Consider the following 16,734-nt stretch of genomic DNA (forward strand, 5'->3'; position numbering starts at 1 on the left):
ACACAAAGGCCGCCTTGCTGATCTTTGAGGGGCCCTATTCTCTCCCTAGTTACCCTTTTGTCCTTAATATATTTGTAAAAACCCTTTGGATTCTCCTTAGAACATAGAACAATACAGCACAGAACAGGCCCTTCGGCCCACGATGTTGTGCCGAACATTTGTCCTAGCTTAAGCACCCATCCATGTACCTATCCAATTGCCGCTTAAAGGTCACCAATGATTCTGACACTGCCACTCCCACAGGCAGCGCATTCCATGCCCCCACCACTCTCTAGGTAAAGAACCTACTCCTGACATCCCCCCATACCTTCCACCCTTCACCTTAAATTTATGTCCTCTTGTAACACTCTGTTGTACCTGGGGAAAAAGTCTCTGACTGTCTACTCTATCTATTCCCCGATCATCTTATAAACCTCTATCAAGTCACCCCTCATCCTTTGCCGTTCCAATGAGAAAAGGCCGAGAACTCTCAACCTATCCTCGTATGATCTATTCTCCATTCCAGGCAACATCCTGGTAAATCTCCTCTGCGCTCTCTTCAAAGCTTCCACATCTTTCCTAAATTGAGGCGACCAGAACTGCACACAGTTCTCCAAATGTGGCCTAACCAAGGTCCTGTACAGCTGCAACATCACCTCACGACTCTTGAATTCAGTCCCTCTGCTAATGAACGATAATACACCAGAGGCCTTCTTACAAGCTCTATCCACCTGAGTGGCTACTTTCAAAGATCTATGAACATAGACCCCAAGATGCCTCTGCTCCTCCACCTTACTAAGAACCCTACTGTTAACCCTGTATTCCGCATTCTTATTTGTCCTTCCAAAATGGACAACCTCACACTTGACAGGGTTGAACTCCACCTGCCACTCCTCAGCCCAGCTCTGCATCATATCTAAGTCCCTTTGCAGCCGACAACAGCCCTCCTCACTATCCACAACTCCACCAATCTTCGTATCGTCTGCAAATTTGCAGACCCACCCTTCGACTCCCTCATCCAAGTCATTAATAAAAATTACAAACAGCAGAGGACCCAGAACTGACCCCTGCGGAACTCCACTTGTAACTGGGCTCCAGGCTGAATATTTACCATCTACCACCACTCTCTGACTTCGACCGGTTAGCCAGTTCTCTCTCCAACGCCACATTTCCCACTATCCCATGCCTCCTGACTTTCTGCATAAGCCTACCATGGGGAACCTTATCAAATGCCTTACTAAAATCGATGTACACTACATCCACTGCTCTACCCTCATCCACATGCTTGGTCACCTCCTCAAAGAATTCAATAAGACTTGTAAGGGAAGACCTACCCTTCACAAGTCCATGCTGGCTGTCCCTAATCAAGCAGTGTCTTTCCAGATACTCATTTGGGAAAATAGGAGGTTTGCAAATACTTAATTCCATTTGCCAAAGATACCTCATGTCTCTTTTGTGCCCACCTGATTTCCCTCTTAAGTATATTCCTACTTTCTTTATACTCTAAGGATTCACTCGATCTATCCTGTCTATATCTGACATATGCTTCATAGCCATATGCAGGTGTTAAGATGATTGTCCAGTCTGATGAAGATGGCAGCATGTGAATGAGCTCAGAGCATCTACGTTGCGCGCGCGTGCGCGCGCACACACACACACACACACACCCCTATCTGTGCCCTTGGGTTTTAGTTTCTCCTATTAGTGGAAACATCTTCTCCATATCCATTCTTTCCAGGCCTCTCATTATTCAAATCAGATCCCCATCTTAACATTATAAACTCCAAGTACAGACCCACAGTCCTCAACTATTCCTTATATGCCAAGCCCTTCGTCCCAAGATCATTCTTATGAATGCCATCTGGACCCCTTCCAAGGTCAGCACGTTCTTCCTTAGATACAGAGCCCGAAACTGCTCACAATATTCCAAATGTGGTCTGACGTGAGCTCTATACAGCCTCAGTAGTACATCTCTCCCCTTGTTCTCTCTCCCTCTTAGCTGCATTTGCCCTACTATTGAACATGCACGTTTGACCTTAACAGAATCTGAATCTAGGAACTCCAAGTCCCTTTGTGGTTCAGATTTCCAAAGCCTTTCCCTGTTTTTTCCGACCAAAATGCATAACCTCCTATTTTCCCACATTGTATTCCATTGCCACTTTATTGCTGACTCTCCTATCCCATCCAAGTCCTTCTGCAGCCTCCCCAATTCCTCAACACTACTTGCTCCTCCAGCTATCTTTGTGTGACCTGCAAACTTAGCAACAACGCCCTCGGCTCCTTTGTCCAGGCATGGATAACATGAATAGTTGTGGTCCTAATACTGAACCCTGTGGAACGCAACTAGTCACTGGCTGCCATTCTGAAAAAGACCGCTTTAATCCCCACTCTCTGCCTTCTGCAACTTAACTAATCCTTTACTCATGCAAGTACCTTGCCCCTAACACCATGGGCCCTTATTTTATTTAGCAGCCTCCTATGTGGCACCTTGTCAAAGGCCTTCTGGAGATCCAAACTGATCATGTCTATGGGTTCTACTTTGTCTAACTTGCTTGTTACCTACTCAAAGAATTCCAACAGATCTATCAGGCAAGATCTCCCCTTGAAGAGGTTGACTCAGCCCTACTTGCCTGTGCACTTCCAAGTATTCCACAATCTCATCCTTAATAATGGACTCTATAATCTTACAAATGACCAATATCAGGCTAACTGGCCTATAAACTCCCGTCTTCTGCTTCTCTCCCTTCTTAAATATGGATTACATTAATCCTCTGGGACCCTCCCTGACTCCAGTGAATGCCTCCACCATCTCCTTCAGAATCCTGGGTGTAGTCCATCTGCTGCATTGATGTATCCTCCTTCAGACCTTTCAGCTTCCCCAGCACCTGCTCCTGAGTGATAGCCACTCTCTCGAAGTTCTGGTGTCATCCACGGTGAAAACTGATGCAAAGTACCTATTCCGTTCCTCCGCCATTTCTTTCTTTCCCCACTGCTAATTCAACAGCCTCATTTTCCAATGGTCCAACATTCACTTTCCTTTTTATTAAAAACCTTTCAGATATCTAAAAAAAACTCTTGCAATTATCTGTTACATTACTTGTTAACTTACTCTCGCATTTCATCCCCTTTTCCCATTGCTTTTTTAGATATCCTCTGTGGATTTTTGAAGGATTCCCAATCCTCTGGCTTCCCACTAATCTTCACCACCTTGTATGTTTTTTCCTTTGCTTTCACGCAGTCCCTTGTCAGCCATGGTTGCCTCATCCTCCCTTACCACAGTGCAACAACCCAATTAGCACAACCAATTATTGATTGCCTGTACAAAGCCACAAAATTGTGTGGCTTCCAGAAATGGTTTGGTGAAATGACATAGTGCCAGGAAAAAAAAACATGTTTTATTAATGCATAGGTAAATTAAGAATGATAACAAGACTATGATTTATAATAAATCCAAGCTTTCCTAATCATTCTTCAATACCGGTAGAATAATTCTCTAACTATGAACAGTGTCTATTAAAATCAACATGGTGGCTCAGTGGTGAGTACTGCTGCCTCACAGTGTGAGGGGCCTGGGTTTGTCTCCAGCCTTGGGTGACTGTCTGAGTGGAGTTTTTACATTCTCCCCACGTTTGTGTGGATTTCCTCCCACAGCCCAAAGATGTCCAGGTTAGATGGATTGGCCATGCTAAACTGCCCATAGTGGCCAGGGATGTGCAGGCTAGGTGGATTAGCTAGGAATGCTAGGAACCCTGGGAAATGCAGGGTTACATGGATGCTATTAGAGGGTTGGTGTGGACTTGATGGGCCAAATGGCCTGCTTCCACACTGTTAGGGATTCAATGAACATTAAAAGTTTCAAATTAAAAGCAAGGAATACTTATGATGCCCTAAAGCAACAAAACATGATTGGAGACCCACTGCAAATTAAATGGCAAGTGCTGAACCATGAGAATTAGTAGCAGGTGCACTGTTCTGTACCAACTATTCAAGTACTCAGCGCACTTCCATCAATTGTTTGGCTTCCAGTCTCACGAAAAGGAGTCTGCGCTCTCTTCTGTCAAACCAGTTTGGCACCACTGGAGACTAGTGCAGCTGGGTGTGGAGGTGGGAAGTGAAAGGATTCCTTGTTTTCTTTGACTCAGTTGTCTACATTTCAAAACAGGAGAAAGTGAGGACTGCAGATGCTGGAGATCAGAGCTGAAAATGTGTTGCTGGAAAAGCGCAGCAGGTCAGGCAGCATCCAAGGAGCAGGATCCTGCCTGACCTGCTGCGCTTTTCCAGCAACACATTTTTAGCTACATTTCAAAACAGCCCCCTTCATATTGATAGTGTGAACATAAAGAAGTTAGCACCAAAGAGACAGAAAAGGGGGAGAATGAAAATCGTCAATTTAAATGGTAAGCATTAAGCTTTGATACAGAACTTGGAAATATTGGAGTTGACATGGTACTGAAGACCTCGCTTTAACTATAGTCTCTGTTTTAATGGTGGGTTAAAGGAGAGGGGTCTCAGGGAACACAAAGCATACAGGTGCTGATGCTGTGCAAAAGCCAGGGGAAGGGGTTTTAGAAAATGCAGACGTTTGAGCAATTTGAAGAAAACTGTTGGGACACCAGGCCTTTCAGTGAAAAACTGGTCCTGCTGAGCAAAGCTAGGCCATCTGGTCACCATAACTGAGAGACATTGAACAGGGTGCTCAGCAAGTAGCAGGGCTCTGTGACAGAAGTAGTACATGTCCAGCACACTACAAATGACAACCCAGATCATCCACAGTGCTGCAAAATCACTCGACTCCAAGATCTATGCAACTTGTTTTGGATCACTGAATTATCATGGGAGGTATCCGTGTGCCTGATTAACCTTGTTTATTCCAATGAAAAAGAAGTAATTGCACACACCCAACACCTTCTCCTCACGATTCATGAATGTTTCTTCAGTGTGTCAATACTTCAGATTTCTTGTTATGCTGTTCAAAACATTTATGCATATTATAATTCAGATTTTATGCTTCAAATTTTAATGGAATGAAGATCTCAAGAGGAAAACAGACAAAACGAACTTACCTTGATATAGCCACTTCAAAATCTTTCAAAGTGCATCACAGCCAATGAATTGTCTCTGAAGTGAGACGAGATGGTAACCAGCAAGACTCTGCCAACAAGAAACAAATAAAAGTGGTCAGCAGGTCAGCACTACAAGTCAGACTATCATGTGCCACATACATAGCGTGGTAATCTTGTGTGGGATTGGAAGAGGAATGAAAGTTGGCCAAAAGGTCAGACAATTCCTGGTTCTTTTTGTGGGATCTTTTATCTCTACCCAGAGATAGCAGATGGAAAATAATGCCAATAGCAAAACAACAACCCCATTTTTCTGTACTTACACCAGACATTTTCGTACCAACCACAATTGCTGCATTTCGCAGGGAATATAATCATCATTACTTATAAACAGCAAGAACAGGCACGCATTTAGTGACTACTAATAAACCTTGTCTTATCACTTACCAATCAAAGAATTCGGAATTAAAAAGGATGACGCGCATTCTGGGGATATATTCGAGAATTATTTTAGACAAACTCTGCACTTGTTAAAAGTCATTTGGTACTACAAAACTTGAACATTACTCGAAAAGAGACACATCGCCAATTTTCTTTTCCTCCTGTTGCACGCATCAGGACAAGCTCAAGAAAGCCAAATTTCAACCAATCACAACTATTTATATTAAATGAGAAAATGGTGCTGATTGGATGGCAAGCTGATTCTAATTGGCCAAAACCTTTCCATGGAAACACAACAGTGAGTCAGGGGTTGCCAGGCTGTGGAGGTGAAAAAGCATAAAAGGTTTGAATGTGCTTGTTTTTGTCTGAAGAAAGAATGGTTTGTTTTGTGATTGCATGATTGATGTGTTGCATAAGTACTACCCAGTGTGCCAACAGCTACACTAACAAGATAATCAGTCAAGTACCTTTATACAGGACTGCAACAAACACTACATCAGACAGATGGGCAGGAAACTAGCCACCAAGATACAGGAGCACCAACTAGCCACCGATCAACATGACCAACTATCCCTGGTATCCGTACACAAAGACAAAGAGGGACATCAGTTCGATTGAGACAATACATCCATCCTGGGACAGGCTTAACAAAGGCACGCACAGAAATTTCTAGAAGCCAAGCATTCAAACCAGAACTCCATGAACAAACATATCAATTTGGAACCCAATTTACCAACCTCTCAGAAAAAGAACGGGAAATGATATCACCCACCACAACAGACCAAGACACACAAATAGCAAGCAGGACAGAACACCAACACCTTCTCGGAGACTCACTGATGTTACCTGGCATGGTGAGGAAAAAGTCTGAAAACAAACCCACTAGCTAGTGAGCAAACCGACAACCTGAGCCTCCACACAGGCCAGAAATACCACTCGAAGGTCCATATGACACAGTGATACTGTCCCCATTTCTGAGCCTGAAGGTCCAGGTTCAAGTTCCAATTGCCCCAAGTACGTGTTATAACATATCAGGTCACGATGATTAAAAATAACTAAAAGCAGGTCAGCGCCAGACCGGGCATTGAATAATCACTGACAGCAAAGCATAGACTTGGCAAACAAAAGGATTACGTTCAAGCTTTGCACCTTTTGTGAATTATATTCGAGCTGCAGAAGGCTACAAGTCTCATTACTTTCTCAATGATTTGGAGATGCCGGTGTTGGACTGGGGTGGACAAAGTTAAAAATCACACAACACCAGGTTATAGTCCAACAGGTTTAATTGGAAGCACACTAGCTTTCGGAGTGACACTCCATCAGGTGATGATGGAGGGCTCAATCGTAACACAGAATTTACGATTTACACATGAAAGAAGAAGTGAAACTATCACTGTATTCTAACAGATGAAAGGCTTAACAGACAATCAATTCTTCAATGTATAATTTCAGTTATATCACACTGTAAATTTTTGCTATAAATTCTGTTACTACTGAGCCCTCCACTATCACCTGATGAAGGAGTGTCACTCCGAAAGCTAGTGTGCTTCCAATTAAACCTGTTGGACTATAACCTGGTGTTGTGTGACTTTTTACTTTCTCAATGGTATTGTTTCATCCAATCACAGTTGACCTGCCAAGCAATCAACGCCCTATTTGAAACTTGGCATTCTTGCAATAGTCCTGATCAATGTCAGATGATCATTTCTCCAATATGTCTACCCTAATCTTAATTAATATTCAAGATGGAAACTCCTCATTTGATAAGAAAATTAATCATAAAAAAAATGCCAAAAAGTACATTTGACAGTCGTTTTAATATCTAGTATTACAATTCTTATAAACTATCTCTCAGCTTCTGAAAACGTAAAAGATCGAATAAGTAATTTAAAAGCTTGAAACAAAGGTGGCGATACAAAGGTATACACAGCCAGGAGAGATCATCGACTCTGGACCCCATGACATCTCATAGCATCAAGTCAAAAAGGGTAAAGAAATCTCCTGCTGACTACGACATACTGTCCTTCTCCAGCTGCTGACTCTATACTCCTCAATGTTGAGCAACGCTTAGAGGAAGCGCTGATGGTGGCAAAGGCACAGAATGTACTCTGGGTGCAGGACTCAATGCCCATCACCAAGTGTGGCTGGACAGCACCAGTACTGACTGAGCTGGTCAACTTAAAAAGTCAGAGAGGTTTCCAACAGTGAAACAGAACCTTCAGCCCAATTTGTCCACACCGCCCAGGTTTCACAACTAATCTGGTCCCATTTGCCTGTGTCTGGTCCATATCTCTCCATACCTATCCCATCCACATACCTGTCCAAATGTTTCTAAAAATGGCAATTGTATTTGCCTCCACCATTATCTCTGGGAGCCTTTTCCAGGCACTCACCACTTTTTGTGAAACTCTCCCCTCCAGACCCTTTTGTATCCTTCCCCACTCACCTTTAACCTATGCCCTCTAGTTTTAGACTCCCTTACCTAGGGGGGAAAATCTGTTGACTATCGACATTATCTATGCCTCTCATGACTTTATAGACCTCTAGAAGGTCACTCCTCAGTCTCCTGCATTCCAGGAAGAAAGGTCCCAGCTCAAACCTTCTAGCGCAGGTAGCATCCTGGTAAACCTTTTCTGCATGCTTTCTTGTTTAATAATATTCTTTCTATAGTCGGGCAACCAGAACTGCATGCAGTACTCCAAAAGCAGCCTTACCAATACCTTGTACAGCTGCAACAAGATGTCCCACCTCCTATTCTCACTGCTCTGACCGATTCAAGCCTTCTTCACAACCCTGTCTACTGTGACTCTACGTTCAAGGAACCATGAACCTGTACCACTAGATCTCTTTGTTCTATAACACTCCCCAGGACCATACCATTGACTGTATACATCCAGGACTTTGTTGTTTGTCTGGGTCTGCAGTAGGTGTGACAGAACCAACAAGGAAGGGAAAAAAAAACATACTTGACCTCACGACAAACAAAAATATAAATTGCTGGAGAAACTTAACATCTGTGAAAAGAAAGAGTTACGGTTTTGAGTCCAGTGACTCTTCATCAGAAACTGCCTACAGTTCTCTATCTACAAGGTGCAAATTAGAAGTGTGATACATGGGAGCACCATCTGCAAATTCCCCTCAAAGCCACTCACCATCCTGACTTGGATATATTGCCATTCCCTCAGTGCTATTAGGTCAAAATCCTGGAATTTTCTTGCAAACAACATGACTGGTCTACCCACAGTTGTTTCTGCTATAACGCGCATTTCTTCAATGCAAACTGACTAGAACGCTATTGAATAATTTAAACCATTACTTGTAGAATGCAAATATTTCTGACCTGTATTGGGGAATCTGGTCCCATTGATTTAAATGGTGCTGCCAATACACTATTTTCTTATAGTGCAGGAGCGCATCGGAACAGAAAACTATCACGTTATATCAAGGCAGACAGTACAGCATATGGACTGCAGCAGTTCAAGGAAGCAGCTCACCCCCCCCCCAACCTTCAAGTACAATGAGGGATGGGCAATAAACACTGTCCCAGGCAACAACGCCCAACTCCCATGAGTAAATAAATAACAAAAGGTATATGTTAGGAAACCACAGATGACAGAACTGGTCTGACCAGTATTCAGAGGAATGGAGTCCACAAAAGCAACAGTATGCTCTAAAGGTTCAAGATATTTTTAGATCATGGTATTATAATCAAGTTTGAATGTTTATTGTTGCATTTTATTTTCCATACACTGACTCAAAACCTTCCACTGGAGTTACAGGTCATTTGTGTTGGAAATCATAGCACAGGAAAGAACACAAACCTAGCAAAGCTTTCCTTTTAGCTTTTACCCACCCCCAATGTCTCCAGGGTTTGAGTTAGGAGGACAGGTTGGATAGGCTGGGATGTTTTTCATTGGAGCGTGGAAGGTTGAGGGGTGACCTTATATAAGTTTATGGAATCATCAGAGGTATAGATAAGGTGATTGGCAGCTGTCTTTCCCCAGGTGGAGGATTTCAAGACTAAAGGGCATATTGTTAACGGGTGCGGAGAAATTTCAAGACGACACAAAGGTGCTTTATGTTTAAACACAGAGTGGTTCGTGTGTGGAATGAACTTCCAGGAAAAGTCATGGATGTGGGTACAGCTATAACATTCAAAAGATATTTGGATAAGTAATGAATAAGAAATGTTTGGAGGGATAGAGGCCACACCCAGGCAGCTGGGACTAGTTTAGCTTGGGATTATGGTCAGCACAGACAGGTTAGACTGAAGGGTCTGTTTCTATGTTGTATGACTCTATGGCAGGGGATCATTTTACAAACATGTATTCCAGCCGTGGACATCAGCAGCCAAAGTTCACTCACCACATGATTTTAGAGTCATAGAGTCAGACGTATAGCATGGAAACAGACCCTTCGGTCCATACAGTCCATGCTGACCAGATATCCCAACCCAATCTAGTCCCACCTGCCAGCACCCGGCCCATATCCCTCCAAACCCTTCCTATTCACATACCCATCCAAATGCCTCTTGAATGTTGCAATTGTACCAGCCTCCACCACTTCCTCTGGCAGCTCATTCCATACACGTATAACCCTCTGTGTGAAAACGTTGTCCCTTAGGTCTCCTTTATATCTTTCCCCTCTCACCCTAAACCTATGCCCTCTAGTTCTGGACTCCCCAACCCCAGGGAAAACACTTTGTCTATTTATCCTATCCATGCCCCTCATAATTTTGTAAACCTCTATAAGGTCACCCCTCAGCCTCCGACGCTCCAGGGAAAACAGCCCCAGTCTGTTCAGCCTCTCCCTGTAGCTCAGATCCTCCAACCCTGGCAACATCCATGTAAATCTTTTCTGAACCCTTTCAAGTTTCACAGCATCTTTCCGATAGGAAGGAGACCAGAATTGCACGCAGTATTCCAACAGTGGCCTAACCAATGTCCTGTACAGCCGCAACATGACCTCCCAACTCCTGTACTCAATACTCTGAACAATAAAAGGGAAGCATACCATACACTATCTACCTGCAACTCCACTTTCAAGGAGCTATGAACCTGCACTCCAAGGTCTCTTTGTTCAGCAACACTCCAGAGGACCTTACCATTAAGGTGTAGAAGTCCTGCTAAGATTTGCTTTCCCAAAATGCAGCATCTCGCATTTATCTGAATTAAACTCCATCTGCCACTTCTCAGCCCATTGGCCCATCTGGTCCAGATCCTGCTGTAATCTGAGGTAACCCTCTTCCCTGTCCACTACGCCTCCAATTTTGGTGTCATCTGCAAACTTACTAATTGTACCTCTTATGCTCGCATCCAAATCATTTATGTAAATGACAAAACGTAGAGGGCCCAGCACCGATCCTTGTGGCACTCCACTGGTCATAGGCCTCCAGTCTGAAAAACAACCCTCCACCACCACCATCTGTATTCTACCTTTGAGCCAGTTCTGTATCCAAATGGCTAGTTCTCCCTGTATTCTGTGAGATCTAACCTTGCTCATCAGTCTCCCATGGGGAACCTCGTCGAACGCCTTACTGAAGTCCATATAGATCACATCTACTGCTCTGCCCTCATCAATCCTCTTTGTTACTTCTTCAAAAAACTCAATCAAGTTTGTGAGACATGATTTCCCACGCACATAGCCATGTTGACTATTCCTAATCAGTCCTTGCCTTTCCAAATACATGTACATCCTGTCCCTCAGGATTCCCTCCAACAACTTGCCCACCACCGAGGTCAGGCTCACCACTCTATAGTTCCCTGGCTAGTCCTTACCCCCCTTCTTAAACAGTGGCACCACGTTTGCCAACCTCCAGTCTTCCAGCACCTCACCAGTGACTATCGATGATACAAATATCTCAGCAAGAGGCCCAGCAATCACTTCTCTAGCTTCCCACAGAGATCTCCGGTCCACCTGATCAGGTCCTGGGGATTTATCCACCTTTACCCATTTCAAGACATCCAGCACTTCCTCCTGTGTAATCTGGACATTTTGCAAGATGTCACCATCTATTTCCCTACAGTCTATATCTTCCATATCCTTTTCCACAGTAAATACTGATGCAAAATATTCATTTCGTATCTCCCCCATTTTCTGTGGCTCCACACAAAGGCCACCTTGCTGATCTTTGAGGAGCCCTATTCTCTCCCTAGTTACCCTGTTGTCCTTAATATATTTGTAAAAACCCTTTGCATTCTCCTTAATTCTATTTGCCAAAGCTATCTCATGTCCCCTTTTTGCCCTCCTGATTTCCCTCTTAAGTATACTCCTACTTCTAAGGATTCACTCGATCTATCCTGTCTGTACCTGACATATGCTTCCTTCTTTTTCTTAACCAAACCCTCAATTTCTTTCGTCATCCAGCATTCCCTATACCTACCAGCCTTTCCTTTCACCCTGACAGGAATATACTTTCTCTGGATTCTCATTATCTCATTTCTGAAGGCTTACCATCTTCCAGCTGTCCCTTTACCTGCGAACATCTGCCTCCAATCAGCTTTCGAAATTTCTTGCCTAATACTGTCAAAATTGGCCTTTCTTTTAGATCTGGTCTATCCTTTTCCATCACTATTTTAAAACGAATAGAATTATGGTCACTGGCCCCAAAGTGCTCCCCCACTGACACCTCCGTCACCTGCCCTGCCTTATTTCCCAAAGGTAGGTCAAGTTTTGCACCTTCTCTAGTAGGTACATCCACAAACTGAATCAGAATATTGTCTTGTACACACTTAAGAAATTCCTCTCCATCTAAACCTTTAACACTATGGCAGTCCCAGTCAATGTTTGGAAAGTTAAAATCCCCTACCATAACCACCCTATTATTCTTACAGATAGCTGAGATCTCCTTACAAGTTTGTTTCTCAATTTCCCTCTGACTATTAGGGGGTCTATAATACAATCCCAATAAGGTGATCATCCCTTTCTTATTTCTCAGTTCCACCCAAATAACTTCCCTGGATGTATTTCCAGGAATATCCTCCCTCAGCACAGCTGTAATGGTCTCCCTTTTCAAAAATGCCACTCCCCCTCCTCTTTTACCTCCCTTTCTATCCTTCCTGTAGCATTTGTATCCTGGAACATTAAGCTGCCAGTCCTGCCCATCCCTGAGCCATGTTTCTGTAATTGCTATGATATCCCAGTCCCATGTTCCTAACCATGCCCTGAGTACATCTGCCTTCCCTGTTAGGCCCCTTGCATTGAAATAAATGCAGTTTAATTTATTAGTCCTACCTTGTCCCTGCCTGCCCTGACTGTTTGACTCACTTCTGTTCTCAGTTGTACCTGTCTCAGATCGATCTCTTTCCTCATTATCTCTCTGGGTCCCACCCCCCCACCTTACTAGTTTAAATCCTCCCGAGCAGTTCTAGCTAATTTCCCTGCCAGTATATAAGTCCCCTTCCAATTTAGGTGCAATCCGTCCTTCTTGTACAGGTCACTTCCACCCCAAAAGATTTTTTCTCTGTTCATTTTAGAAGGTGGAATGGTGCACACCTAGACTCTAGTCTAACAACACTTCACATCAGCAGTCCAAATTTATAAGATCATCACTGTTACATTTCAAGGAGGATAAGAGGTCAGAACATTGGACCGAGTGTTTACTGAAGGAGACGCTCATTCTACAGGCACCAAGATGGATTGAGCAGTTTCCCTCCAAAATAACCAGTGATGGCATCACAAAAATCACATGACCTGACTCTTAAAGTGGCAAGTCCACAAATACACACTAGTCCAGTGTTGTCATACCTTCACCAGAAGTGAGCTTTGGATTAGATTACGTAGTGTGGAAACAGGCCCTTTGGCCCAACAAGTCTACACTGACCCGGCGAAGCGCAACCCACCCATACCCCTACATTTACCCCTTCACCTAACACTATGGGCAATTTAGCATGGCCAATTCACCTGACCTGCACATCTTTGTGACCGTGGGAGGAAACCAGAGCACTCAAAGGAAACCCACGCAGACACAGGGAGAACGTGCAAACTCCACACAGTCAGTCGCCTGAGGCGGGAATTGAACCCAGGTCTCTGGCGCTGTGAGGCAGCAGTGCTAACCACTGTGCCACCGTGCTGCTCACTAAAGCCTCTGTTGTGCCCGACTAATGTATTTCATATAATATTACAACTAAAGTTGCCAATTTGAGCTGGAAGAGCTAAAATATTAATTGAATGTTTATTTCAACTAAGCAACTCCTTCTGTAAACTAACAAAGGAAGCATGCCTTAAATCTTAACATTAGTAAATGGATTTAATTTAAAAAGTCATTCTTGCTTATTGAATTTCCATTTAATTTTCAGACAGTAAATCGAGGTAGCTGGGTCACGTGTGCACAGAATTTTGCTTTAATTGCTTTGTAAAGGCAAAAGAAACGAGAACTCAAGAACCATACATCTTGTGCAGGTGAGTTAGATTAACCATGATAAATGCAAGGTTACGGGGAGAGGGTGGGGGTAGGCGGTGAGTCCGGGCAGGCTGCTCAACATGATCCTGACCTGCTTCTTTTGGACTGCTTTTGCACATTTCTCAAAAGGATAAACATATCACCGGTCTCCTCAAAGGCCAAGAGCATTTTACATATATCCATCCTCTTAGCTGGAGACTGTGCACAGCTTGAGGGTTTCAGGCAAAAGAATCTAAAAAGTAACATTGCCATTTGTCAAATTCGGAAGTGCCAACAGTCAAAATTTCCTGGACTATCACCGAGATAGTCCAAATTCTCCCAGTCAATCTTTAGTGACCCTTTGTCATCATGTTTTATAACAGCTACTGTCAAAACAGACCTGAAGAAAATAAGAGGAGCACCTTTGACAGAAGTTCTCAGAATCCTAAGGAACAGAGGAACTCAGCAACAGTTATTGCCAATTGGTGGAAAAGGCAAACATTATTGGGCATTGATTTTCAAGTGATTGGCAAAACAAAAATAACGTGGTCACGTGCAAGACTTTATTGCTTGTGAGTATGAGACAGGTAGATTCAGGGAATTCGATTCGTACCTAAAGGGACAAGATTTGTAGAACTGTGGGGGGAGAAAATGGAGACTGGGAGGAACCGAGTTACTCATGGAGCAAGCCAGCACAGACACTATGGGCCGAATGGCGTTCCTCTCGATTAATTGACAAGTGGAAGAAAAATAAACACATCGGGGGTCACGCATCAGTATCTTCACTTGTGGAACACCACAAATAAAGCAGGAGCTGACTGGGTTTCTTTGTTTGTATACTTGATTTTCCTATTGTTTATTTATGATTTGCTGGCAATTTAGGCAAGATGCGAATTAAAGTTTCTGAAATTTGATGCTGATTGCAGTTTACTGATCGTGACGGTGGAATAGTCACACAGTTGCTACTTTTCCATGGACTCATCATTACTTCATAGAAATTAATTAGTCATTACAGAAAATCCAGGATTGGGAAATTAAGTGAAATCATTGATGATGCTACCAACTGATTCTCTTGTCAGAAATAGCATAAGGGGAATTACTAGAGACCTATCTATTATAAACATGTCTATTATACTGCACCTTTAAGAGTTAAAAGCTAGCAGAACTACCTGGTGGCTCAGTGGTTAGCACTGCTGCCTCACAGCACCAGGGTCCCAGGTTCAATTCCAGCCTCAGGCGAATGTCTGCGTGGGTTTCCTCAGGTGCTCAGATTTCCTCCCACAATCCAAAGATGTGCAGGTCAGGGGAATCGGCCATGCTAAATTGCCCATAGTGTTAGGTGAATCAGTCAGATAGAATGGGTTTGGGTTTCGGATGGTCAGTGTGGACTGGTTGGGCTGAAGGGCCTGTTTCCACACTGTAGGGAATCTAATCTAATCTACCTGACACAGCACCAAGTGTTCTGAACAAGATATAATGTTACATTTGGTTAAACAACTCGATTAGTTGGTCGCCTGGAGATGACAAAACAAATTCAAATTAGGCTAATCAGTTTAAATTATACCCTGAAAAATATCAAACTCCAATCTAGTCTGAATTTACTATATTGACAAGTTTAAAAGCCAATGACACAGTCTGATGGCTTGGCTGTATTAATCCAGCAAATATTGAACAGTCGGAAGGAGAACTGCCAATCCACCAGCATCTGAAGACTGTCCGGAGAATAGCTCACTCAAAAAGCATCTTTATCAATCAGTAACCAGGGAAACAGAAATCCCTAAGAAGAAGAAAAGACGACAGAGGAAGATATAAAGAGAAGATTCAACAGGTTTTGAAGTTTGAATATTTGGTAAGTCTTAATCGGGGATTTTATCGGACTAGTATTATAGAAGGGAAAGTAAAAGATAGGTTAGAGGAAGGAGTTGTAAATAGCTGTTAGTTAATTATTCTCTGCTATACTTTTAGAAATAAGGTTGCAAATTTTTACTTTAATTAGTTTTGGCCTCTCAAGTTTTCACAGATTACTGCACAATATAAATCTTTTCTGTGTTGCTGGTTTAAATTAAGCGGGAGGGTTTAGCCCATGTCATAACATATCACATCAAACAAGTATCTGACAAGGTATCATTGATATTTTTTTCCGTTATAAATGTCTTTCAGTCCATTGAGTCTACACTGGCTAAAAATGTGCCCTAACCTAATTCTACTTAATAGCCTGTGGATCATAGTCTTGTAGATTATGGTATTTCAAGGGTCTATCGGAGTGATTTAAAATGTTAAGATGATAGAGGCAGAAACACTAAATGCATGCATTGAGATACAGATGCCTACTAGATACAATCTTTTGAAGGGAAAATACTTACTTGAATACCTTCACAACTTACCACTGTTGGCCTTAAATTTATCATTTTGCATCCACCCCCACCCCCCCCAACCACACACACCCCCATTCAATTTGGACCCTTCACAATTTTATATACTTCAGTTAGGTTCCCCTCCTCCCACCCCCTTTAGTTTTCAAGAAAACAGCCCTGGCCTGCTTATAACTGAAATTCTCTCATGTAGATAACATTCTTGTAAATCTGCACCTTATCTCTAATACTCTAATGGCTTTTCGACAGAACCGCATGCACTGTGCTACAATTCTCGTTTTATCCAAGGAGAATTCTGTCCTCGGTCTACTCAACTGGGTCTTTCCACTCTTAGAAATCTTTGTTGCACACCACCCCCCCCACCCCCCAACTGTAAATCTTCACAAAATCCTAAAACAATTGTGTCCCAGAACTTATTCCAGTTGAGGTTAAACCAGTGTTTTATAAAACAAATTCTAACTTCTTTGCTTTCGTACTTTATGTCTCCATTTAAAGTCCAGAA

General features: G+C 42.9%; 1 protein-coding gene across 3 annotated transcripts in view; it reads right to left on the reverse strand.

Annotated features, from left to right (window-relative positions):
* The window catches only part of fhip1aa (FHF complex subunit HOOK interacting protein 1Aa), a 192,056-nt gene that overhangs the window by 137,048 nt on the left and 38,274 nt on the right, over positions 1-16,734 (reverse strand). For 2 of the 3 annotated variants that reach the window (XM_072553356.1, XM_072552582.1), the window contains one exon: positions 5,043-5,130. The exons of the other annotated variant lie outside the window; for it this stretch is intronic. The gene's annotated coding sequence lies outside the window, so the exon portion shown is untranslated. The remainder of the gene's footprint in view (positions 1-5,042; positions 5,131-16,734) is intronic. 3 annotated transcript variants of the gene reach the window in all.

This window comes from Chiloscyllium punctatum, chromosome 1 (assembly GCF_047496795.1).
Source record: "Chiloscyllium punctatum isolate Juve2018m chromosome 1, sChiPun1.3, whole genome shotgun sequence".
In the NCBI taxonomy this organism is placed as follows: Eukaryota; Metazoa; Chordata; class Chondrichthyes; order Orectolobiformes; family Hemiscylliidae; genus Chiloscyllium; species Chiloscyllium punctatum.